This window comes from Pleurodeles waltl, chromosome 3_1, assembly GCF_031143425.1.
Source record: "Pleurodeles waltl isolate 20211129_DDA chromosome 3_1, aPleWal1.hap1.20221129, whole genome shotgun sequence".
Taxonomy (NCBI): domain Eukaryota; kingdom Metazoa; phylum Chordata; class Amphibia; order Caudata; family Salamandridae; genus Pleurodeles; species Pleurodeles waltl.
In genome coordinates, this window is record NC_090440.1 from 719174898 (window position 1) to 719202231 (window position 27334).

Consider the following 27334-nt stretch of genomic DNA (forward strand, 5'->3'; position numbering starts at 1 on the left):
TCTGCGGTTACTGCAGTAGTCTGTGAAGCATGAACCTTTTCTAACCACTCATTCAATTGTTGCGCAGAAAAACCTTGCAACGAAATGTTCCCCGACTGCATCAATGGTGTCTGTGATGTATTTGTACTCATTGTCTGTGGGGCTAGTACACTTAACCCTGCTTGCCTCATTGCCTCCAAAGGATCCCCAATCGGACTAAGGTCTAACAAGGACCTGAGTCCTTCTGCTGATTGTTCTCTTGGTGTTATTAGTTGGGGAGTTCCTGTGAACCCTTCTCTTATTGCCTCTTGGATCATTACTCCCTGATCACACACGCCAGGCTTACCCTGCGCATACAGCAGTACTGGTGGACCAACAGTAATTGGTAATGATATGGCAGCTGGTGTCTGACCAGGTCCCAAGCCCCGTGGAGCATTAACTCCCATGGGTTGACCCATCATGGGTGCTGTGGGTACTGAGTGCGGTTTTGCAACTGGAGTGAAACCCGGAATCAGCTGTTGCTGCAGCTGCGGCAGCTATTGCGGAGTTGGCTCAATCTGCACTAATTGTGATCTCGTATATATCAGATCAGGCGGCACCATCAGACTCGTATTTGTCTCTAGTACTGGGACGTCTGGCTAAATCCTCTGTATCTGTGACGGAGGTTGCAACTGTATCTGCGTGTCTGGCGCAGTGGGTACACTAACACCATTCTGTATCAAAACTGTATCACTTGTCTACATGGTACTTGAGACGCCCTTACTCTGTGCTGGATCCTCAGGACCCGCACTAGTACTCGGAGCAGTGTCATTTATGGCATATGGTGGTGGGTGATCATGTAACAACTGGTTAAGAAACTCTTCATCGTCTGAGTCATCTTCATCTACCCAAGACATCTGGGTCTCCTTAGGCTTACTAGAGCCCTTGTCTGTCTTACAGATGGCTTTCTTTCCCTGTGTCTCATCTTCTCGAGTTATTGCTGGAAACAATTTAAGTATGTCAACTATTCCCCTTCTCCACATTCTGCTCTCATTTTCCCCTTCTAGCCTCGGCTAAAGTCTTTTCTGCCCTTTTTATTCCCCTTTCAAGTTTTTGCTGTCTTTGTTGTATGGCCATTAAATCACAGACTGCTAACGCCTCATACTGAGCTGGTCTCGGAGGCGGCTTTTGCACACTTAACATCCACCTCAAGTTCTCTAAAATTCTTGTATTAAACGTTCCATGCTCTGGAAACACCAAACATCCCTCCATCTCTGTTAATTTTCACCACTGCTTCATCCAAAGACATGGTGCGACTCCCTTTTCCTCCATTACAATATAAGCTGGACTATCCTCAGGCGGTGTAGGCTCCCCTTCACTCGCCATAATATATGCATCTCCTTTCAGAGCGCTCTTTAGAGCCTTGAAAAACTTCATTTTTTTGCGTCTTTTATTTTGTTTAGATTCTAATCAGGAAGTGGCTTTAATTCCCAGAACACTCTTCACCCACCTTTCTCAACCTATTGCCTCTCACAGACGGCTGCCAATCCGTGCGCTCCCCCTCTCGGCAACTGACCTATCCCAGCGTGCCACCACTGACGTCACACTCACACACACTGCGGCTGACAAAGTCTTGCGGCTTGTCCTCCTCACACAAAACTAATGCAAAATATTGCGAGCACCTTTAACCACAAAAAACACCAAATTTGCCGGTTTACTACAGGAAGGGTAACACATTTGCTTCAGAACTTTACAGAGATTTCACTTGAAGCCTTGGCCGCTACTCTCTCCTTCTCAGCTCCCGCACCCGCAAGCAGATTTCGACCCGCAAATCCTACTCTCGACTTGTCAATGGTTTGTTCTAGTGCTCTTTAGAACTTGCCAAATCTCCATCGAAGGTTTCAATCACATAATTTGACTCAAACTCGACTTGTCAACCACGCCCGATTGACCTATTAAACCGCACAAATTACAACATAAACCCACGTGTCTCCTACACTTGCCAATATACTCCGGAGTCTTAGACCACGACGGGTCCGTACATCACCAACAACCACGTGGATAATTTTTTAGCACAAAGCGCCACACTCATATGAAGTTCGCCGACTTCCCTACTCTCATACTGCGGAGTACACCCACTCCTACTAAAACAACATTACCTGGCCTAAAACACCCAAACTTCACAATCACTTGCAATGAACGTAAGCTGAGCAAGCGCAAATTCTACACCATACAGGCTAAGACGCCGAGAACATACCCAACTCACTTAGGCAGGCTCCGAGATTCCGGGAAAGTCATGGGGAATTTAGAAACACCTCATACCTCCAATTTGCATTATCTCGAAAAACAATTCAAAACAATAGTCCTCCATCCTAGGGCCCCAAAGGGCCTAAACTGTCGCTCTACTACCAGAACTGATAACGCGTCCCTTTAGGACTATTTTACTCACTTTGGGACTCGTTTTAGGCCAATTAATCTTTTGACCCTGATTGAAGACACCTTAGGACGAGATAGCTAATCAACATGTCAATCAATATGTCAATAATGTCGTCAATATTTATTATAACAATGCACTTCACTTAGTCAATTAATAAACTCTGAAAACACCATGACCTTGCAGTCATGAATAACCACACCAGTTTAGTATGAATTTAGTGTTATTTATTCCCTATTTGTTACAAAACTACTAGCAAGTTTATTAATCTTAAAACCAAGAAGCACAGTAGCATAGTCACAACATGGCAACTCTGATAAGATTTCATCAAAGCAAGAATCACAAACATTAGAATATAACACGACGTCAGCATAGATTATCCTAAGCAGAGTATATTAACACATTGTTCAACAAAGCATAGATTCAGTCATTTGTCTATTTGCGTCAGTTTAGTGAACCCTCTTATCTAACCTCGAATTAGCATGGCATGTTGGGCTTCATGCAAAACAATTTAGTAACACCAATTTGGAAAACATCTATCTATGGTCTCTGTCAAAAGAGAAGCAGTTGGTACCTAGAAAGGAAAAGCAAACAGACAATCACAATTTCATTGTCATATAGTTACCCTCCAAAATTTGGTCAGCACTCAGGTTCTGTCTTTGTCCTCAGGACCTCAGTTGATTCACCATCAGCCAGGAACTCAGCTCAGGCAGGAAGGGCAAAAGGGCACTTCCCTCATAAGGAGGTAAAGTGTAAATGGGCAATATAAGGCTTTATATGGTTTTAAGAACCAAACAGCAAAGTCTCTATTCAGAGTGACAAAGTGTCTGGATCATAGCAAATCGAATCAGTATCTCCCCCTCTCCTAGTCTCCTACTCCCTAGTTCTAATTTACTTCCTGGTGTCAAGGGTTTTTATCCCATTTTCATTGTACATTCCCCTAAAATCTGGTTGGACAAGGGGTTGCGCCCCACTATCTTTAGCCGATTAACATCAAATTAGCTCATCGAATTTGTCACCCTATAACAGTTCTCACGTATTTTATTGGTCCTTATGATTGACGTCTTTAGTGGGTGGAATGTCCAGTATGATTTCATAGTCTTGTGGTCCTTTGCACATCTTCGGTCAGTGGCTCCATTGTCTGTACCGGTTTAGGCGACCTTGTACCTTCGGATGATCTACACTGTTGCATTTAGCTAAAATGTTTGTACAAGCAAGTCGAATTTCATGAGAATGGATCTACTACAGTTACATTCAGCTTCTAGCTTTTGGAAAAAACAAGAGTTCATGTCCTTTAGCAAGTCAGCACACTGCACGTTAGAAAAATACATTTAAATTGAGAGTCAGGCAGCTAGGCCTCAACTCATGCTAACTAAGGCCCTAATGATTTATTAGCAGAAGTCTAACATTTAACCTTTCAATATTAGTGCAAAATCACATTTTAATAAAACATTTTACAATTATTAGTCAGTTTCATAAGTCCCCGTATAAATTGGCGGCCACTTCCCGTGGGCACATTTCAAACACATGTTATGGCAAAATACATTAGCACATTTTCTATGCTGCATTATTACACATTAGTTCATAAACATTTCATGTTAATATAGATTATATAAACTACACTCTCTCAAGACTTTTAAAAGGGACTGGAACAACTGTAACCTTGGTGCCTTACTGGTCGAACTAAGTCAACTTTCCACTGCAGTCCTTTATTAACATACCATACCAACCCTGATGTGCTAGTTGTCGATTCAATTCTGTTTTTTGACATTGACATTAGACTTATGACACTTCTTCAGAAACATAAGCAGTCCTCTTGCAAGAAGATAAATAACCCCTGCTTTTCCTCTGACCTTAAAGCCCCGAAGCTTAAACACTTGAGAAATGAATTTGTAAAATAATAAGTGCATGTGCAATGTTTTTCGCAAAGCTCGCAGATCACAAATGACAAATACCAAGGATGCATCGTTTGGATTAAGCCTCAAGTGCCTTTCTTCCAGATTAGACACACTGCCCATTTGTTTCAACATTGGGTGTTTGTTTTCATTCTTGCTTTCACTTTTGTCACTGTTTTTCCGTCTTTATCTTCCTCCTCCTTTCCTGTGTTTGTGTTTCTCTTTCTCTTGGTGAAAGCCTGATGAACAAAAATAAGTGTTGGTCCTGATAGCGTGTCAAACCTTAATAAGTAAACTTACAAGGGGATGCGGGTTGATGAATCTTTTGACTCGTTTAAGATGTTCTTGCCATAGCTCCAGTACATGAACAAATTATCAATTCACAATAATCAACAATCATTAGTAATCAATAAAATAAATCATCAATGGAGTCAGTAAATATCATGCCCCATGACCTTTCAGCCATGAATAACCACACCTTTAGTAAACGTTTTTCAGGTGTATTTCCTTTTAAGAACAATGCCAAACTCATGTAGATTAATCTCAAAATCAAATGTAACATATATAAGAGCAATACTGGTTGACCAAAACGGCGGAAGAAATGCAATATAATAACAGCTTGAATTACGACACATTCTAAGGTTACGGTGCATATCAATAGCAGAGTCAGCTGCAACAAAGTAATCAAATACATAGAATTCAGCAAGATAACTCGTCAATCATTATTCACTGTATTTGTCAGTTAAATTTGAGCGCCCTCAACTAACATCAGATTAGCATCAGCATGTTTGGCTTCATGCAAAACAGTTTAGAACACCAATTTAGGAAACAACATCTAACTATGGGTCTCATCAAAACAGCGCAGTTGGTACTTAGAAAGAAAAGGCATAAAAATGCATTACAGTCACATTGTCACATCTACCTATCAACGGTATGGGTCAGCAAGCAGAATCAGTCTTCGTCCTCAGGTCATCAATCGATCAGAAAAACATCAGGGTCTCAGTCAGAGACTATGAGCCCAATGACAGAATCTCAATTCTCTTCTAAAGTCCCTTCTTCTCTCAAAATCGCAGTAATTCTCTTTCTAGTCTTGAATTCTCAAATCTCTGAAGTATTTTCCCTGTGTCCCATTGTTATATCAAAGTCACCTAAACTATCTCTTAATTCCCCATTGGTCAGTCAATCGTACGTTTATACTCTACCCAATAATATTTCCATACCAAATCTATGAATTCTAATATTTTGCTCTTCACACAAAGTTGATTGGTCCACTTTACGATGTCCTCATCATTCATCCGGCTTGTCAGGTAACAACATTGTTGTGTCTTCATCTCCAGTCAGTGTCTTCATTGTTCGCGTCCTGGGAAAGTCCATCCCACACACATTACACACGATTTGTTACATTGCTAGAAACATCATCTCCTGTTCGTTGGTTGTCACAGAAGGAGGTCCCGGGGGTGATCGCCGAAGCTATGAGGTCTCCCCCCCGGGAGGTTTGTGGAAGGTAGTTCAGCCCACAGACGCCGATTTGGGCGCTGTTTGGGCTTCTTTGGACGTGTTGGGCGTTTTTTATATATAGGGAGACATTTTGTGGGGACCACCATTTTAGTTGGCAACACGGTGGCTGGTGGGTAGCGGTGTTTTGCCCGCCCACCCAGCGATGGAAAACATTCCGTCATGAGGGATTGGAAAGGAGGACAGGGATAGAGGCTAGCATGGTTGGACACGGGTGCACGGGGGGCAGAGTGTTGTATTTGTCGCTTGGAACAGGTGCAGAGACTGTTCACGTGACAACGATAATGGATGGACAGGAAATCTGACAAGACATTCTCAGATTAAGAGGAAGTGGACAGCAGCAGGGCAACAAAGATAAGAAGTTGGGCGCTAGGAGTTGGAGACTTGCAGGTTCAATAGTTAGACTGACCATTAGGTAATAGGCGGATTCAAATTAAAGGTTACAGACGATGACTAGATTAACGAACTGCAAGTTAAGGGGATATTAGGGTAGGAGGGGGGGAGCAGTGCGGTTAGTAAAATTTATGTATAGTGAGGTGTTTAGTTTTGTGAGGCTGGAGGCCAGGGTATTTTGTTTTGTGAGTGCACCTGTTTCCAATAAAAGCGGCCTTTTACACACAAAAGTGGAGTAGTGGTGCTATTTCCCTCTTCCATAAAGCTCAGGTTAAGCACTTTTAACAAGACAATGGACATTTCACAGTTTAGTTCACTCTGTCAGCATTTTTATTAACTGCTAAGAAATACAGCTTCTGCATGAGGCCTGGCAAAACTAGGCCAAGACGCTCGCTAAGTTAAGGCATACAGTTAATAAATCTAAAGCATACTTCATAACCTCGAATATGACATATTACTACATTAATCTCATACATTTTCAAAATTTCGTAAGTATTGTTCATTTATTAGTACATTTCGGGAACATTGGTGGCCATTCTCCGAGGTCACATTTTCAAACGTGTGCATTATTTTTCTCTACGTTATTCATTTTCTACAAAATTCATTATTCAAAATACATAAACATTCATTAATAATTTCTAGTTAAGACACCTGCTCTAACAGTCCCCAAAAATAAGAGCCGGTGGACCCCTTCTGCAACCACTGACTCAAATTAAGTTCTACTCGCTGCCCTTTCTCTCTCTCTCTCCCTCCCTCTTTTTCTTGATGCCCCACTTCACCTGCAGCAAATAAACTCTGAGAAATGGGGAAAGTGACAGGGACAGCATCAGCGGCCCTGGGCTTCCAAAATTGCCCTTAAATGGCCGCTAGGAAAATATTACAGGAATAAAAGGCATCCTGCCCTGGCAACATACCGGGAGGCCAAAAATTTGGGTCCTTACCATTCCACCCCCAAGATAGCAATCTAGGGTTCACAAACTAGGGGTTCTTATGGACAATGAACCTTAGAACCTCAGGTGGCCAGAGTGGGTCAGCACTACATTGTAGGTCAAGCATAACAGGGCGCAAGCACTGCTTTTCTGACATGGTGGTATGTATCTGGGCTTTTAACCCCTTCGCTGCGAGGCCTTTTCCCTCACGTGCCGAGCCTTTTTTTGGCTATTTGGGGCAGTTTGCGCTTGGGCCCTCATAAGCTACATAGGCTACAAAAGCTACCCACGCCAAATTTGTGCTCTTTTTTCCCAACATCCTAGTGATTCTAGAGGTACTGGGTTCCTCTGGAGGAGACCAAGAAATTAGCCAAAATACAGCTATAATTTCGTTTAAAAAAAAGAAAAATTGCGAAAAAGGGCATCAGAAGAAAGCTTGTGGTATTTTCCCCTGAAAATGACATCAACAAAGGGTTTGTGGTGCTAAAATCACCATCTTCCCAGCTTTCAGGAACAGGCAAACTTGAATCAGAAAAACACATTTTTCAACACAATTTTGGCATTTTACTGGGACATACCCCATTTGTACTATTTTTTGTGCTTTCAGCCTTCTTCCAGTTAGTGACAGAAATTGGTGTGAAACCCGGACAGCTAAACGTTTCTGAAAAGTAGACAAAATTCTGAATTCCGCAAGGGGTCATTTGTGTAGATCCTTCTAGGTTTTCCTACAGAAAGTAACAGCTAAAAAAAAAATATTGAAATTGAGGTGAAAAAAAAGAGCCAGTTCTGTCCATGTTTTCTTCTATAACTTTTTGCAGCCATGACAGATTTTTGAAAGCAATATACTGTTACATCTGCTGGACTCTTCCGGTCGCTGGGATATAGAGGGCTTGTCGGTTTATCAAGAACCCTAGGTACCGAGAGCCAATAAAGGAGATACACCTTTCAATGGGTTTTGATTGTATACCAGGTATACAACAATTCTTTTGGTGAAATATAAAGTGTGAAAAATAGGTATGAAGGAAACCTTTGAATTTTCAAAATGGGCACAAGATAAGGTGTTGAGAAGCAGTTGTTATTTGCACATCTCTGAATTCCGGGGTCCCTATACTAGCATGTGAATTACAGAGCATTTCTCAAATAGATGTCTTTTTTACACACTGCCTTAAATTTTGAAGGAAAAAATGTAAAAAAAGACAAGGGGGAATAACACTTGTTCTTCTATTATCTGTTACCAAGAATCCTTTGCAAACTTTAAAATTTGGCAAAGAAAACACTTTTTCCTCAAATTTTGGTGATAGAAAGTTCTGGAATCTGAGAGGAGCCACAAATGTCCTTCCACCCAGCATTCCCCCCAAGTCTCTCGATAAAACTGGTACCTCACTTGTGTGGGTAGACCTAGTGCCCGCGACAGGAAATGCCCCAAAACACAACATGGACAGATCACATTTTCCCAAAGAAAACTGACCTGTTTTTTGCAAAGTGCCTAGCTGTGGATTTTGGCCTCTAGTTCAGCCGGCACCTAGGGAAACCTACCAAACCCATACAATTTTTAAAACTAAATACCTAGGGGAATTCTGAATGGGATGTCTTGTGGGGCTTTCACCAGGTTCTGTTACCAGAATCGTTTGCAAACCTCAAAATTAGGGAAAAAAACACTTTTGCCCCATTCGGTGATAGAAAGTTCTGGAATCTGAGAGGAGCCACAAATTTCCTCCCTCTCAGCATTCCCCCAAGTCTCCTGATAAAAAATGGTACCTCACTTGTGTGGGTAGGCCTAGTGCCTGCAACAAGAAATGTCCCAAAACACAACATGGACGCATCACATTTTCCCAAAGAAAACTGACCTGTTTTTTGCAAAGTGCCTACCTGTGGATGTTGGCCTCTAGCTCATCCCGCACCTAGGAAAACCTAGCAAACCTGGACATTTCTGAAAACTAGACACATAGGGGAACCCAGGATGTGGTAACTTGTGGTGATCTCACCAGGTTCCGTTACCCAGAATCCGTTGCAAACCTCAAAATTTGGCAAAAAAAACCCACTTTTTCCTTGCATTTCGGTGATAGAAAGTTCTGGAATCTGAGAGGAACCACAAATTTCCTGTAAAAAATAGTTACTCTCTTGCGTGGGTAGGCCTAGTGCCCACAACAAGAAGTGCCCCTAAACACTACGTGGACACATCAAAGTTATCAAATACAAAACTAAATGTTTTTGCGTTTTTGGTCCTGGGCTCAGCAGTCATCTAGGGAAACCTACCAAACCCAGACATTTCTGAAAACTATACCCCCGAGGGAGTCCAGGGGGGTGTGACTTTTGTCGATCCCCCAGTGTTTTCTTCCAAGAATCCTCAGCAAATCTCAAATTTAGCTAAAAAATCAAATTTCCCCAGCATTTCTGTGTGTGATCACCGCACCGGCATGAATTTCCTACCACCATATGTTCCCCTCAGTCTCCCGATAAAAATGATACCTCACTTGTGTAGGTGGGTCAAGTGCCTGTGACAGGGAAGAGCCAAAAACATGTCAAAATTGAGGGGGAACCACAGAGGGTCCAAAAGGGCAGGGTGAAAAAAACGTTTTTAGGCTGACAAGTGAGGCAGAATTTTTATCGGTATAGATGCGACAATGCTGGGTGGTAGGAATTTTGTGGATTCCTGCAGATTCTGGAAGGTTTCATCACAAAAATGTAGGAAAAACATGTGATTTCAAGCAAAGTTGGAGGTTTGCAGGGAATTGCGGGTAATTAAATAGTGCCGGTTGCATGTGAAGCACACCACCCTGGACTCACCCAGATGTTTCGTTTTCAGATGTGTCTAGATCTTGCAGATTTTTCTCCCCTGGCAGCGTCCCAAAGTCCAAAAAGGGCAACCCTCATCATTTCAAGCGGGACAATTTTGAGAGTTAGACAAGCTCTCATGAGCCAAATGTAAAACCAAAACTCAAAATAATCAAATGTCATCCTGCTTGCCGTTGGGATAAGTTCTTTTAGTGTGCGCCAGGGGAGCTGAAAGACTGTCACCCCCTTCAGTTGGGGTGGGGGCATAACCATGCCCATACAGGTTGATAGCCACCACCCCACTATATTTTTTTAATTCCCTGGCATCTAGTAGGCTTTCTGCCCCCCCCGGGAGTCGATCGGGGCTAATTGCCCCATCTGCCCACCGGTGGGCAGAACAACTTTGTCCCCATTTATTTGGGGTGGGGTATGGCCATACCCCTCCCTCTTTTTAAAAAAAGAATTCTTCCCTGGTGTCTAGTGGGCTTTCTGCCCCCCTTGTGGGCAGATGGGCCTTACAGAAATAGGGCAATCTGCCCCTAAGGGGGGCAGAAATGGCCAACAGTAATATGCCCCCATGGGGAGTGACCCTTACCCAAGGGGCTGCCCCCGCAAACAAAACACACACACACCAATCCCTGGTGCCTAAGTGCTTTCTGTCACCCCCCCCCCCCCCGGGGCCTGATCGGCCTAATAGAAATAGGCTGACCTGCCCCACCTGTAAAAAAAAATCCATGGTGCCTCGTGGTTTCGGCGAATTTGAAATAGGCCAATCTGTCCCCCTGGGGGCAGAAATGGCTTAAAATAAATTTGCCCCCAGGGAGCGATCTCCTTGAGTGAAGTTGGCGCAAAAACAAAATCCCTGGTGTCTCGTGGTTTCTGCCCCCCTTGGGGGCAGATTGGTCTAAGAAAAATAAGGCCTATCTGCCCCCAAGGTGGACAGAAATGGACTAAAATAAAATTGCCCCCCATGGGAGTGACCCTTGCCTAAAGGGTCGCTCCCTATCTATAAAAAAAAAAAGAAATCCCTGGTTCCTAGAGGTTTCTACCCCCGTTGGGGGCAAATCGGCTTCATTAAAATAGGCCGATCTTCCCCCAAGGGGGGCAGAAATGGCCTTAAAACAATTCCCCCTCACAGGGGCGACCCTTGCCTAAGGGTCGCTCCCTACGTGTAAAAAATGAAAAAAACAATAATCTCTGGTGTCTAGTCGCTTCTCCTCCCCCTGGGGGCAGATTAACCTAATTAAAATAGGCCGATCTGCCCCCGGGGGGGCAAAAAAGCCTAATAAAAAAAGCCACCAAGGGGAGCGACCCTTGCCCAAGGGGTTGCTCCCCTTTATTGTTTACATTCAAGTAAACAAACTCCCTGGTGTCTAGTGGGCATTTCTGTAGCCCAATGGCTTTACCATCCGGCTGCAGAAATGCTCAGAAAGACATGAAAGGAAAGGGATTTTTAATGGTGATCGTGCATTTTCATTTGCAGCTGTACCTCTGTCATTAGGCTCCAAACTTGCCTCTTTCAGATGGTTTTTAAGGTCCTGATTCTTTACTTTACCCGATTTCTAGGTTGATGACAATTATGTTGTAGTGCTAAGAACGTTGACTGCCATAACTCTATGCAATTTGCAGTCTTGCTCACTATAGTAGCTCAATGTAAAGCAAATGGACTTTTGCTTTCTGTGACACCCTCAGGTCTAGTATGTGCTATAAAAAAAAACAAAAGAATAAATTCATACATATTTATAGCACAACAAGCAGCATTGATGCTTAATGTGAGGAGTCTGCACATGAGTGGCAGAGATTAGCCTGTGGTAGTGGAAAATTATAACACCATCCATGTATGTATTTACTAAACAACATAACGTTTAGATCAGTTAAGGTATTGTAGTGGAATGGGCTGGCGGATGTGAAGCATGAACACTGGAGGAAGCACATGGTGTAGTCAAAAGCTTGTGATCTGTGGATCAAACGCTTCATGATGGTAAGTAGCAGGGTATGTTACATGCTCTGAGCAATCAAGCTAGGAGTGGCGGGGATAGCCCCATAGTAATTGCAAGCTACACAACAGCAATAATCTATTGTCTGAGGAGTCCTCACAGGAATTTTAGAGTGCAAACAAATATGAAATGTTAGTATACAACAATCAATGATATAGGTTCTGAGGAGTGGCAGGAATCAATTTATGGGATTCTACATTATTGTGCAAGACATAGCACTTTCAGGAGTGTCAGGAACAACCTAAGACATCAACAGACACCAAACATACATGGTCTGTGGAGTCCACTGGGGAGAAGTAATAGAACTACCCACATTAAGACACTAAAGAAAGAGATTCTCAATTACTGATCTGTGGAAAGAGGGCATTTCACTTACTGGACAAGAAAGGTTAGGGACAGAGAATGTGGTTCAAGGAGAATTGTGAGGAGGCGAAGCAGGGCCTGGGCTCTGGCCCTTAGTCCTACCTGACCTTGTAGTGGATCCTATTTAGTTTTAATGGAAATCAGGAATTAGCTTAGCTTTCTGGCTTGCAGTCCTGTGCCCCTGTAACCTAGTGATTTTTAACCTACTTAGTTTGCGCTGTTTAGCACATTTATTTAATTATTTCTTGCAAGATGGCTGCCAAGTTTATAGTTAGGAAGATGTTTAAGTTTTATGTTATCAGTGCCATTCTGTAAAGGTGTCACTATCAGCGTCAAAGATAAATGAGACACATAGGTATTAACATTATGTACTTTCCCACTTTCGTGTGCCAGTAACATAATATACCTTTTCAGGGATTTGTTTATATAATTGCCGCCCCAACCATGCCTTCTTAGCTATTGTTCGGGAACATGCCTCTGTCAGGGGTCCTACCAGATCTGTATATGTACTTCTCGCACAGACAAGATAATCAGAGGGTTTCATACCAGATGCCATCAACGCTATCTATGCTACACATCGCGTTGATGCTGACCCAGTCTTTGTGTCCCCACAGAGTTTGATCTAGAGACCTCATTACAAGGTAACGAGGGTTGGGGGGCTCTTCTCATTGGCATGGCACTAGCAGATTAGGTTTAACACACCTAGCTTTAGGTTGGAGATTAGGTTCAACATGCATTGTTTATTATCCTAATCATTGCAGCCCATGCAACTTATTGTAGATTGCAGTCTTGTTAATAAAACCTATTGAAAACTTTACTGCATCTCTTTCATTGCCTGCGTCTGACTGAGACATGTTGTTCATGTAAGAAAAGGGGAAATCACTGTTTAACCACGACCTCCCTGAGATGTCACACTTTTGATTCCATGTGAAGAGGCTGCCACAAAACACCTTTTACTGTTTGGGTTTTTGGTGAGGTACTGCTTGTGAGCCAGGAAGGTTTGGACGACAGTTGCGACTTGTTGTTGGATTGGCCTAGTCACCTACAAACATTAGTACTGTCATCCTTAAAACAGCAGTCTTGCCTAGAGCAAGAGTCAAACTGTGACAACCATAACAGGCCCAAACAGGGACTTTGCCACAGAAGTCCAATGAACCTTCCTACCGTTCACCTCTGCACCCAGGCATGGTGAAATTAAGGGGGTAGGGTGAGACTGGTAGCTGATTGTTAGCAAATTCAACAATATACTTTCCTAGCAATTGAACCAGTTTAAAGACAGAGCCTCATCACTCATGCTAGGTGGGACAGGGCTGGATAGGGATTTTGCGAAGGTGCCTCCTTTAGAAATGATCCAGTGAGAAAGTACCCCAAGATGCGGAGAAGTAGTCAGTAAATCGGAGGGGTCGAGACTTAGGGGGTCATTCTGACCTCGGCGGTAAAAGCCGCTTACCGCCGGTCAGAAGACCGCCACAATACCGCCGCGGTCAGCCGCCACGGTCATTCTGACCCACAACTGCCAAACCTCCAAAAATCCGACCTCCATTGCAGTCCGCCACATCAGCGGCCAGCGATAAACTGGAGATGACCAAACCTCCACCGCCACGCCAACAGAAATACACCCATGCCATTACGATCCACAAATCCACGCGGCGGTCTTTCAAACGCGGTAGTCTATTGGCGGTACACACCGCCGCGGTCAAAATACACACACCTTAACAAAACACTACCACATTGGACAATTTGAAATACACACACCTGATACACATACAAACAACACTCCCACACATCCAATACAATATAAAACACACACCCACATCACCCACAAACCCCTACTACCAAAAATCAGAGACGAAGGAGAGAGAGACACATCAGAGAATAGAGAGCCAGACACAGAGAGGCACACTACAACATCACACACACCACATAGTAGCACAAAGCACCACACACCAACACACTCATCACCACATACACCACCCCACACCTCATCCACACCACCCCATGGCACCACAAAGACACCCACGCTTTACGGACCAAGAACTCAGGGTGATGGTGGAGGAAATCCTAAGAGTGGAACCCCAGCTCTTCGGCTCACAGGTGCAGCACACCACCATAGCGAGGAAGGCGGAGCTATGGCAGCGGATCGTAGACAGGGTCAAAGCGGTGGGACAGCATCCCAGAAATAGGGACGACATCCGCAAACGATGGAACGACCTACGGGGGAAGGTGCGCTCGATGGTGTCGCGACACAACATCGCGGTGCAGAAGACCGGCGGAGGACCCCCACCCACCCCACCAGAATTCACAGCATGGGAGCAAGAAGTATTAAACATCCTGCATCCTGAGGGCCTTGCTGGAGTACCCGGAGGAATGGACTCTGGTAAGTCCTATCTCATATACTTCATCCCCCCCACCCCACCAGCATGGCAACCCACACCCCCACCCTCACCCCCAACCCACCATCACACATCATCCCTGAGAATGTTTCCCTAGCACAACCCACCCAACCCCTCACCAACCCTTGCATGCCACCACAAACATTGGACACCCATTACCTAAGCATGACCACTGCACATACCCATCCCCCCCACAAACCACCCTCACAACACCACCCACAAGGGAATGCCTGCACTGGGGGACAAGGGCACCCATAAATCGCACGCTTTTTCACACACAGAAACAATAACCATACTCTCTCACCCCATGCAGGACCCGAACGCCAACACACCGGTCAGGAGGGTCCTCAAATGTCCATCCCACCCCCGGAACAGGCCCCCAGTGAGGACGGCAGCTCTGTCGACCTGGAACCTGATGACCAGCCCGGACCATCGGGGACCTCTGGGCAGTGGGTTCCCCAAACACAGTCACAGGCCACAGCAGACCCAAACCCCCCTGGGAACAACAGCACAGCTCCCACCCAGCGGGCCCATGCCTCTGTCTCTAGGACAGGTCAAGCAGCGGTGTGTCTGCCACTACAGGGCACCCAGGCTAACCCAACACCCCAACAACAACAGGGACCTGGGGGCAGTGGGAGTGGGCACACCGTCCAGGGGACAGAGGCCCAGTCAAACAGGGCAACTCGGAGGGCTGCCGTGCGACAGGGGGGGGGGAGGAGAGGCCCAGGGAACCCACTCTCCAAGAGGCCCTCACTACCATCATGGGAGCATACCACCACTCCCAAGAGACGATGGCGACGGTACTGGCCAGGTTCACCGAGATACAGGCACAGCAGGAAGAACGCTACATGGGGTTCAGCAACCAACTCACCACCATCGCTACCGCCATGGGGAGCATGGTCCAGGCCCTCAACAGGATAGAAGACACGTTGCGGGACCATGTGGCACCACACAGGGCCACTGTCACTAGCCAGGAACAGCCTACCACCTCCGCCGGCGCTAGTGGACAGGAGGCCCACACACAACGACAGGCCACCAGAACCCCACCTCCTGCTGAAGAACAACCACCCCGCAAGAGGAGCCTAAGACCCCAAAAAAAACCAGAGTAGCATGCCAAGACCACCGCCAGCATGAGATACCCCCAGAAGTCATCCCACTGTCCCACATTGCCACCCTGTCCAAACTCAAACAGCCCCTGCTCCATCCTTCCACAGGCATATGGACAATAGACCTGTCAGACTGAGAACTGGACTCTGCCATGGACATCACTCCACCCCCACCCATCACCGTCTTCATATAATGTACCATTATCTAAGCACACAAAATAAAACAATTATTGCACAGAAAACCGTTTGGAGTCATGCTGTATTCACAAAAAATCGTACAACACATAACAGTTCACAATATGTGATGTCAGTTAGTGATGACAACATACCAATGTCAATACGCTGTAGTACATGGCCAAACCAAGCAGAAGTCGGGCTATGAGTCATTAAGCACTGAGAAGGGAAGGGAAAAAGAATATGTTATTTAAAAGAGCTGGGGGGAAATACATAAAGTTGAGATGCATGAGGCTCTAAGTAACTGGGAAATGGCGTGGCTGAACCTTACCTGTGTGCTACTGAAAATACTGTTGTATGACAGCTTCCCTGTTGTCTGTTTCCTCACCGTCGTCTTCCTCCTCTTCACTCTCCACAGGCTCCACGGCTTCTACGACACCACCATCTGGACCATCCTCCTGCAGGAAAGGCACCTGGCGTAGCAAAGCCAGGTTGTGAAGCATACAGCAGGCCACGATGATGTGGCACACCTTCTTAGGGATCCACCTGTCATATGCAGGCACCTAAACCTGGCCTTCAGGAGGCCGAAGGTCCTTTCAATGACCCTCCTAGTACGCCCATGGGCCTCATTGTACTGTTCCTCTGCCCTGGTCCTGGGATTCCTCACTGGGGTCAATAGCCACGGCAGGTTGGGGTAACCAGAGTCACCGATTAGCCACACACGCTGTCTCTGTAGCTGTTCCATCACATAGGGGACGCTGCTATTACGCATAACATACGCGTCATGCACTGACCCAGGGAACTTGGCATTTACATGGGAGATGTACTGGTCTGCCAAACAGACAACCTGCACATTCATAGAATGGTAATTTTTCCTATTTCGGTACACCTGTTCATCGTCATTTGGGGGTACTAATGCCACATGGGTCCCATCAATGGCACCAATGATGTTGGGGATATGTCCAAGGGCATAGAAATCACCATTCACTGTGGCCAAATCAGCCTCTTCTGGGAATATGATGTAGCTCCTCATGAGTTTCATCAGGGCAGACAACACTCTGGACAGAATCTTTGAAAACATAGGCTGAGACATTCCAGATGACATGGCCACTGTTGTCTGGAATGAGCCACTTGCAAAGAAATGGAGGACTGATAGAACCTGCACTAGAGGGGGAATTCCTGTGGGTTGGCGGATGGGTGACATCAGGTCTGGCTCCAGCTGGGCACACAGTTCATGTATAGTGGCTCGGTCAAGTCGGTATCGGAGTATTATATGGCGTTCTTCCATTGTCGACAGGTCAACCAGCGGCCGGTACACGGGAGGATTCCTCCTTCTCCTCGCAAGTCCCTGCGGACGGTGCCTAGGAAGGACAACATGGAGCACTGAGTCAATCAACTCACAGGTACGTACAACACAGCTTGCACAGTACACGAAAATGTTTTGACTGCTATGTTTGTATGTGTGCAAATGCAAGGCCTAGGCCTGTGTGGCGCAGTAGAATTTAAGCCATGTGGGCCCTTGAAATGGCGGCTGCCTGACCTCTAAACTGGGACAATGGGATGTGAGGTCAATGCGCTGGCGTGGCACACCGTGGCGGTAGGCGGTCGAAGACCGCTGTACGAAGTCGCATTGGTTAACATTGAACCCTATGGGATTCAGGAGCCAATGACGATGTGCGCCGGCGGTCGCGGTACGCACCGCCGCGGTACGCACCGCCGCGGGCGTGACCGCCATTTTCTATCTGCTTAATCACTCGAGACCTGATCATCCACAGGAGAGGACCTATACTGCAAGTGCTGCTGTGAACTCGGTCTGGAAGTGACAATGGCTGCTGCGACTGGGGAAAGGGCTCCTGCCTTCACTTCTGAAGAATTGGAGAAACTCGTGGATGGGATCCACCCCCAGTATGCGCTACTCTACGGTCCTCCAGACCAACAGGTAAGTACACTGGGAGCATGCTTTGTGGCCAATGCCTGGGTTGAGTGGGGTGAATGAACGATGGTGGGGAGGGGAGCGAATGAGGCATGCATCAAACGACAGATGAGAGCATGTGCCACATGGCAAGGGTGGGGATGGGGGGCCACTCACATCGAGCATGCAGAAAATGAATGTTTATTTTTCTCCCCCTGTACATGTCACATAGGTCAGCGCCCATCAGAAAATCGACATTTGGCGTGCCATCGCCAAGGACGTCCGGACCCTGGGGGGTCCACAACAGACGGGGCACCCACTGCCACAAGAGGTGGGAGGACATCCGCCGCGGGAGCAGGAAGACCGCGGAGGCTCTGCTGGGGATGGCCTCCCAACGTAGGAGGGGTGGCACTCGTCAATTGACCCCCCTGATGTCCCGGATCCTGGCGGTGGCCTACCCCGATTTGGATGGGCGCGTGAGGACATCACAGCAGACACAAGGGGGTGAGTACAAATACATTCTGCTGACTTTGCGCGCAGTGGAGGTGTCTGGGTGGGGGAGGAGGGCTGTGGCTAACCCTAGGCCAGGGCGATTTCCGTAGGCTAGGCACCTCCGTTAGGCATGGCCCTGTGCCCCCGCCCCCCACCTCTGTAGGTTGCCTAGTACTGCTAATTATGGCCCTGTGTCACCTATGTGTGGATTTGTCGTCCATAGGCTTGTAGGCCATGTCCCACGGATTGAGTAGTGTACCCCAAGTGTGCAGCGTAGTGCAGGGGGCTTCTGTGTCTGTCCTCTCCGCCAACTGTGTCGCCAATGCATGCACTCAACATGTCTTTATTTCTCCCCCCCCTTTTTTTTTGTCGTCTTCCTGTTCATGTGTGCATTAGCATCATCAGGCGGAGGAGAAGTGGCATCGGAGCACGAGGGACCTGCATCTCACATGGCCATGGAGGGCCATGCAACCGACTCGGAGTTCACCAGTGAGACGGAGGGCGAGGGGAGCTCCACAGCGGGGACACGTGGTGACACCAGCGACACAGACACGTCCTCGGAAGGGAGCTCCCTTGTGGTGGCGGCAACATCCGTGCCCACCACAACAACAGGTACAGCCGCCACCCAGCGCACCAGCTCCGCCCTCCCAGCAGCCCCTCAGCCTTCGCCCCGTGCCCGCTCACCCAGGAAGGTGGGCATCTCCTTCGCCCCAGGCACCTCAGGCCCTGCCCCAGGTACCCCTGCTGCCTCAGTGAGGAGGTCATTGACCTCCTGCGGACGCTCATTGTTGGGCAGTCTACCCTTTTGAATGCCATCCAGGGTGTAGAAAGGGAGGTGCACCGGAGTAATGCATACCTGGAGGGCATTCATTCGGGTCAGGCTGCCCATCAGCGATCGTTCAACGCTCTGGCCTCAGCACTGACGGCAGCCATTGTCCCTGTCTCCTGCCTCCCTCCTCCAACTTCCTCAACCCAGTCCCACTCCCCTGTACCTCTGCCTATCCCAGACACACCTACAGACCAGCCTGCACACACCTCAACACCCAAGGGAAGCTCATCCAGACATAAGCACCACACATCACTCAAGCATTCACCCAAGCAACAGCCACATGCAGACATGCCAACAGCCACTGCCTTCTCTGTGTCCCCCTCCTCCTCGTCTCCCTCCTCCCTCCCTGTGACGTCTCCACTCACACTTGCATGCACAACATTTTCAGCCACTACGTCCATCACCAGCACACTCACCAGAACACTCCGCACACGTGCAGTCACCACCCCCATTACCATTTACACGTCCCCTGTGTCCTCTCCCAGTGTGTCTGTCACCCCCTCTTCCAACAGCCATCCACCTCACGACAGCCTCCAGCACAAGCACCTGCACCCAAATACACCAGGCTGGCCCATTGGCAGAAGGGGCAGGGCAGGATCTGTGTCGGCCAGGGCTGCACGAAGCAACCTGGGCACCATGCCTCCTCCAGAACCATTGGAGTCTGTAATCCACTTGATTGACTGTGGCTTTGCACTCCCCAGGATGGCACAGTGGGCAATCCACCCACTGTAGAGACTTGTGAGACTGTGGCTTTGCACTCCCCAAGATGGCACAGTGGGCAATCCACCCACTGTAGAGACTTGTGAGACTGTGGCTTTGCACTCCCCAGGATGGCACAGTGGGCAATCCACCCACTGTAGAGACTTGTGAGACTGTGGCTTTGCGCTCCCCAAGATGGCACAGTGGGCAATCCACCCACTGTAGAGACTTGTGAGTCTGTGGCTTTGCACTCTCCAGGATTGAACAGTGGGCATGGAGGCCCCTCGTGGATCTGGCGTCGTGGACTCATCTGGCTGAGGTGCCCCCCCTTCCCTTCCCCCTGAGGTGCCTGTAGTTTTGCTATCTGATGCCCCTGCAGTGTTCTCCCCAATGGATTTGGGTATCGTGTGTGGGCTTTGCCCATGTGTTTAGGCCCATTGGCCCACGAACAATGGCTGATACCCAATTTGCACAGGACAATTTACATTTGTATATTTAGTTATGGATGTTGGATATATTTCTTAACTTAGTCGTTCAATATACTTCAAGATTCATGAACATTTTATTTTGTCTTTGCATTTTTCCGGGGGGTTTGGGGGGTGTCACTCTGAGTTGTTGCTCTGCATTGATGGGTATGTGGTTGTGGGTGAGGGTGAGGGTGGGTGTGTCGCGTGTGTGTGTGCCCGTAATTTTTTGCCTCCCCCCTCCCCTGTGTCGTAGGTGCAGTACTCACCGGTGTCTTCTGCGCCAGCGTTCGTGCTCCTGGTAGAGGAGCAGGAAGACAATAGCTGGTAGGATGTGTAGTTCGGGTTCCATGCTGTCCAGATTCCTCGTGGAGTGTGTAGAGGTGAGCGTTTTCCGTTCGTAATGTCTGTTTCCGCCGTGTTTTTATCAGCGGGGCTACCGCCCCGGAAAAGGTGGCGGATTGGTGGGTTGTGATAGGGTGGGCGGTACATTGTCTCCCACCTGTCTGTTGGCGGTGACCGCTGCGCTGTTTGTTTGTCCCGCCGTGGCAGTCGGAGTGTTAAAGTGGTGGTCTCTGTTGGCGGTTTCCGCCAGGGTCAGAATTCCATTTTTTACACCGCCTGCCTGTTGGCGGGTTGGCCGCCGCTTTAACACCGACCGCCAGGGTTGGAATGACCCCCTATATGTTAAAGCACAATTTTGGAAATTACTCATAACAAAGAAACAATGTTGCTTTGCAATATTTAGAGGAGGATAATCATTATCTTTTGAGAACAGTGCCCACAAGCAAAAACAAAACATGACTGCAAAGTGAGAAAACAAGACTTGGCAAAATAAAAGAAACAAGTTAATGATAGAAATAAAACTTTGCAATTTTGTTTGCCCTGCTGGGCACATTTTTGCCAGCCACACACCTTCTGTTTGCAGAGCCCTAGAAGTTAAAAAGAAGTATCTCAATCATGTTGGAAGCAGCAGACGCGCACTGATTAAGTTGAATCAATCAGTGCTTGGTCCGTGCTCCACAGAAAGGAACCAAAATGATGCTGGGCCTGCAGTGACCAATTACAAGACTGTAAAGACAAGTGCCACACAGTCCAACAATTGGGGAGTAAGAGGCAGGCTCTAAGCCCACTGTACGATTACAACAGTTTCAAAGAGACAGCGCATGCGGTGTCCAGCCAAGACCTAAAAACCACTTGAACAGAAAACAAAACACCAGATAAAGAAAGAAGGAATTTATTTACTATTTTTGTTTGTTTCTGAAGGCATTTAGATTGTATCAGTTGTGCAACGGAAATAGTCCTCCATATGAAACTGGAGCAGTTACAGAAAAAATAATGAGGTTGCGATGTCCAGGGCCATATCATGAATAGTTGTGATTGTCACAGCAGAGGTGAGCCCCTGCTTTATGCTTTTAGGGGCATAATTATTAAGAAATCAAGCAGCTCTGCACTATGCTGAGTTAGAGGGAAAGGACAGGAATGAGCTGTATTTAACACTGTATGGTGTATTCCTGTCTTTTTCCTGTGCTGACGCACAATGTGCTGCCTCTTGCCAATGCAGGCATATGCCTGTATTGTAAGCAGGATTGTTTGTGTGCTGGAAGGGGCACATTCCTTCATAAAAACAATCCTTTGAGGCATTGTTGTCTGTCAGTGTGTTCTGCAGAGTGCAGCACACATAGAAAGATAAAGTAACGAGGATAAATAAATATATTTCTCCTTATTATGCCTCACATGGGAGGAGTAGCATTTGGATGCATTCCAAGGCCCACCAGTAACTGTAAATTCAGAAATGTATACAACCAAAGGAAAGTAGTCATTGAGAATCTTATTTTTGTAGGAGACATAGATGGTGTAAGCATGGAGTGGGTGCATACCTCGTGTGTTAGATTCTTTCTCTCTTGTTTTAATTTTTTGAAAGAAAGCTAAAAATGTGGCAAAATCCATGGGTGGAGGCAAGAGAACACACATGCTCCTCTCATGGAACTCCTTCCCAGGGCAGAGTAAATCAACTCAGTGATGTGTGATGCATTGCATTACTCTAGATTTACCAAGCCACACGAGGAGGCCTTGCCTGTCTTGATAAACCTAACTTAAGAGTTGCTTCGCTCTTGCATCTCATTGCGTGGCACAAGGGCGAAACAGGTCTTTGATAAATTTGGTCCTCAGTGTCTAAAGCACATGCATTTGCCTCGGAATTTAGCTGACGCATGTGCCGTAGAAATCAGAAAAAGTGTGCAGTTATTGCCTCCATGTTTATTCTGAGCTGTACTGTTTGCAGTTTATGCATTAACTCAGCAAAATTGAGACCGAAACGCGTGTGTTTTGGAAACTGCACAATCATAAAAACAGGAGCTCAGGTCTGCAGTGAACCAATGCAGCAGTTCACAATATGGCCCCAGACTTTCAAAACTTTCCAAGCCCCTCTTCCTTATATGCCACATTACAGAAACCCATGGCTGGGTATCCATACATCTGTGACTGAAAATGCACCGGTGAGCAGAGGAAATCCATAATCAAAGTGAAAACACAGGCAATAACAGTAAGGCACCATATTGTGCATGGAATGTGCACAGTGGCACTAATGCTAAAGTAAGCCCTTGCATGAGTTATTTATCATTTGAATGTTTTGTTTCTCAGGGGCCGACAATACTGCCACACATACATAAGATGAAGGAGAGAGTGAGGTCCATAACACGTGACAAATGAGTGCAGCTCAAGAGCAGGAGGAACTGCATTGGAGAGGGGAGAAGACACACGCCTGAAGTGTCAGTCAGTGAACGCAGGGTTTTAAAGAGCCATTATTTTCTACAAGCGCTGAAATAGGTGGCTAAGCCCTGCGAATGGGCAAGCGACAGTTCAGTGATAGTAATGTTCAGGGGATGAGGGGCATTTATGTGGACACCCTGGATTTCAGGCTCTTGTAGGTTTGTGAAGCCAAGGGTTCTTAGGCTCCATGGGCACAGTTCCACTGGCTATTAGGCTACGGCCATAGAAGGTATGTGGTGTGTGTACTGTGATGTGGGCATGTCATAGTAAAAATGAGTTAGGGATGAAGCAGTCCAGTGGGTTCAGGTGGGAGGGCACAGGGTTTTTCTATACCTCTGCATTCCGTACTTCAACCCTTCAGAATCCCAGGACCATAATGGGTGCCCAGTCTCCGAAAGCACTATGGGATTATACTAATGATATAGATGTGCTTGCTACACAAACCCTCAAAACATCACATGTTTGCTACCAGTTATAAAGAAGTGGTTTTCAGCAACAGAGTTTTTTTTTTTTTTTAAATATATTTTTATTAACATTTCATTGTCTTACATATACAATTCAAATTATGGCATCAACAGGTTCTCGTTCAGTTTTCAGTCATCATTGTTAATAGCACCCCGAGCTGCTGCATGTTCTAGGGCTTACAACATATTGTTCTTTTTATGTATGTAACTTCAGAATAAAAATTTCAGAGTGCCTAGCTCATTAAGGTCTCTTGGATATTCCTTCCTTCCGTGTGCATGCCGTGACACCGTTTTGTTTTTGTGTCTACATAACAGTCTTAACTAATATTAACTATTATTTTAACATGATGGTGCTATTGTGAGTAGGTAATTTCAATCGCTGGGATGGGCCCCTTTTCTTCTCCACTGGGGCCGGGCTGGTACCATTCCCAATTTACAGTCTCCCCCCGCTCAGTGGTGGGTGGGTGGGGTTCTGGGTCAAGTCTATCTACACCATATTGCGCTCAGTTCGGTCCGGCTGCCTCCTCTGCTCATCCGCCCCACGTGGCCCCCGGCCTCCCTCGCCGGCCCCACCACAGCAGGTGTCATGTCTTCCCCTTCCTTCTTCCCCATTCCCCAGACTACTGTTCATTCTGGCCCTTCCGCAGTTGTTCCCCCACCCATCGCCATGCTGTCCCAGCTTGTCAGTATTTCTTCCCACGCCGGGGCTATAGGGGTTTGACGGAGGCCCGCGCTTCCTCACTCTTCAGAACTTGTAGTTCCTCTCTAGCCCACTTAGCCACATCACGCCTCCACTCACTCAGTAGAGGGCACCTGGGGGATTTCTAGCCCATCGTGATCCGTCTCCTATAGAGGACCAGAGCTAGGTCTAGGAAGCGCCCCTCCACCTTCCCAAGTGGGAGACCCGTTTTAAGACCCAGTAAACATGTAGTTGGAGACAGAGCCAGTTCTACCTCAAACAATCGCGCTAGGTCAGCTAGTACCGCGACCCAACCTTGCTGAAGGTTTGGGCAGTTCCACACCATGTGGTCAAAGTCAGCGTTCGCATCCTCGCATCTGGGGCATGTCTTGGGGACTTCGCCGTAGATTAGCGACAGTCGGTGCTGGGTAAGGTACGTCCTGTGAATATAATTGTACTGAATATATCTCAGCCGAGTGTTTCGGGAGACTGTCCGAGGGTAAGCCAGTGCCCTACCCCACTCCGCGTCCGTTAACTCCCTTCTCACTGTCCTTTCCCATCTCTCTCTCTGGGGCTGCAGTGAGTCCAATGCTTCCTCGTTTTGGGCCCGGTAAAGTTTAGTAATTAAGTGGGTGTCCTCCCCAGATGTCAACAGGAGATGTAATACCCTGTGGGTGGCAGGTTCTGCATGAATCGTTTCCCAATGTTCTCTTAGGGTGTGTATCAGCTTTCGATATAAGAGGAACTGTCCCTGTGGGACTCCCCTGTCCGTTAGGTCAGTGAAGGATCTCAGCACACCCTCCCGGAACAGTTGCCCTACTGTCTCCACCCCCGCTTTCTTCCAGGGTCCCAGTCCCGTGTCCGTCGGACACATCCCCACCGCATCCGCCCCCAAAACCGATAGCGGTAGCGCTGGGGAGTATGGCGGTCCCACCCCCACTCTTCTCACGCATCTCTTCCAACACGCTGCAGCTACCCTCGTCATCAGGCTGTCTGCTTGAGGGGTCATCTTTCTATTTATCATGTGTGCGATAATCCGCTCTATGCCTACCTCTCCCTGGACGATACTCCTGTCCAGCTGTCCCTTTCCAGCAAACCACCCGGATACCCATTGCAGTTGGGATGCCAAATAATAGGTCTCAAAGTCTCGGACTCCCGGGCCCCCCGAGTGGGTCGGCCTGCAGAGGGTCAAGAGTGCTGTGCGTCTGCAGCCATCATCCCATATAAGTTCCCTGAGCAGGGTGTTTAGTTCGCGGAACCACGCCGATGGGATCAGCAGCGGGAAATTAGCAAAGTAATAAAGGAGGTGGGGTAGTATGATCATTTTAGACAATGATACTCTAGCCATTATAGTTAACTTCAAGGAGCACCAGAACCTCACAGAAGCCCGCAGGGAACGAAGTGCCCTACCGAGGTTACCGTCCCGTAGGTCCCTCACTTTGTGAAACACTTCTATACCCAAGTACTTAAAGGTACTCGGGCCCAACCCACGTCCCCCGGACACGAGGCGGGCGTTCGCAGCTCGGTAGTATGGGGAAAACAAATGTTTTGCCTCTGTTTAGGTGCAGTCCCGACAGAGTCCCGAAACGCTCTAAGCTCCTCAGGCCCCAGAGGAGTCCAGTCTCTCCGTCCCTAAGATAGATGAGTATATCGTCCGCGTATAGTGAAATGACATGCTCCGATTGACCCCATTGCACACCTTTACCCACGCCATCCCCTCGCATCTGGGCTGCCAGTGGCTCGATGGCCAGGGCGAATAGTAGTGGCGACAGAGGGCATCCCTGTCTAGTTCCCCTATATATTGGGTAGGTGTCAGATACCGTCCTGCCCGTCCTCACCGTAGCCAGGGGGGACACGTATAATAAGACACCACCCATTTTACCCAACCCTCACCCAGCCCCATTCGCCGCATCACTGCTCTCAGGTAGTCCCACCCGACCGAGTCAAAGGCTTTCTCGAAGTCCACTGCAAGTAATACTCCACCTGTGGGTTTTGCTTTCCTGGGCATATGTAGGACAGCGAAGAGGCACCTTAAATTCAGGGAGGTACTTCGATTCGGGACAAAACCGTTCTTGTCTACGTGTACCAGTGTGGGTATGTAGCTAAGCAAACGGTTGGCCATGATCTTACTGAGTATTTTAAAATCGCTATTCAGCATTGACAGGGGGGGAAAGTCGGCCACTGAAGCCTCCTTTGATTTCGACTTGGGTAGAGGGACCACCAATGCCTCCCTCAGTGTATCCGGTAGCTCACTGCGGTGTAGTGCCTCCGTATACATTTCCACCAACTGGGGGGCCAGTAGAGTCCCATACCTCTTGTAAAAGTCCATGGGGAGGCCTTCCGTCCCTGGAGTCTTCCCAGGGGCTAGTTGTGATATAGCATCACGGACCTCCTCCAGCATCCCCGGGCCCCCTAGACCATCCCGCTCCTCATTTGTCAATGTTGTGAAAGGGAGCCGCCGCAAAAAACTATTGAGGGCAGTTGTCCTAAGTTCACCAGGCTTCCTATATAAATGAGTATAGTATTCTTTGAAAGCATCATTTATAGGGCCCGGGCTATGTCTTCGCTCCCCCTCCTTGTCCAGCACACTCGTAATGGGCTCCCCCTCCCTCCTGGCCTCACCAACCACGCCAGCATTCTGCCTGATCTGCCCTCCTCTGATTGTAATGAAGCAAGATATTTTTGTATATTGTGGCACCGGAGTTGTTCTTCGACCTGGGAGTGGGCTCTCCGTGCCTGGTCATATACCTCACTCTCCTGTTCGTCTGCTCCCTGTTTCCGCACCCCCTCGTGTATTCTCTTCTCTAAACTAGTCAGTTCCCGTTCAAGTGTACGTCTCACCCCGGCCATCTGTCCCATACAGTAACCTCTGGTCGTTACTTTAAGAGTCTCCCACTCCATAGATCTGGAGACGGTAGATCCCTTATTAATTTTGATATGGTCAGCCGGGTAGAGACGTAGGGCGTCTCTGTATGACTGATCTTCTAGGGCAGCAGGGGCCAGCCTCCACATCGGGATGGGGGGCCTATCTTCCGTCACCCTCCAAGTCAGCAGTAAGGGGTTGTGGTCAGACAGGGTACCTCCCAGATAT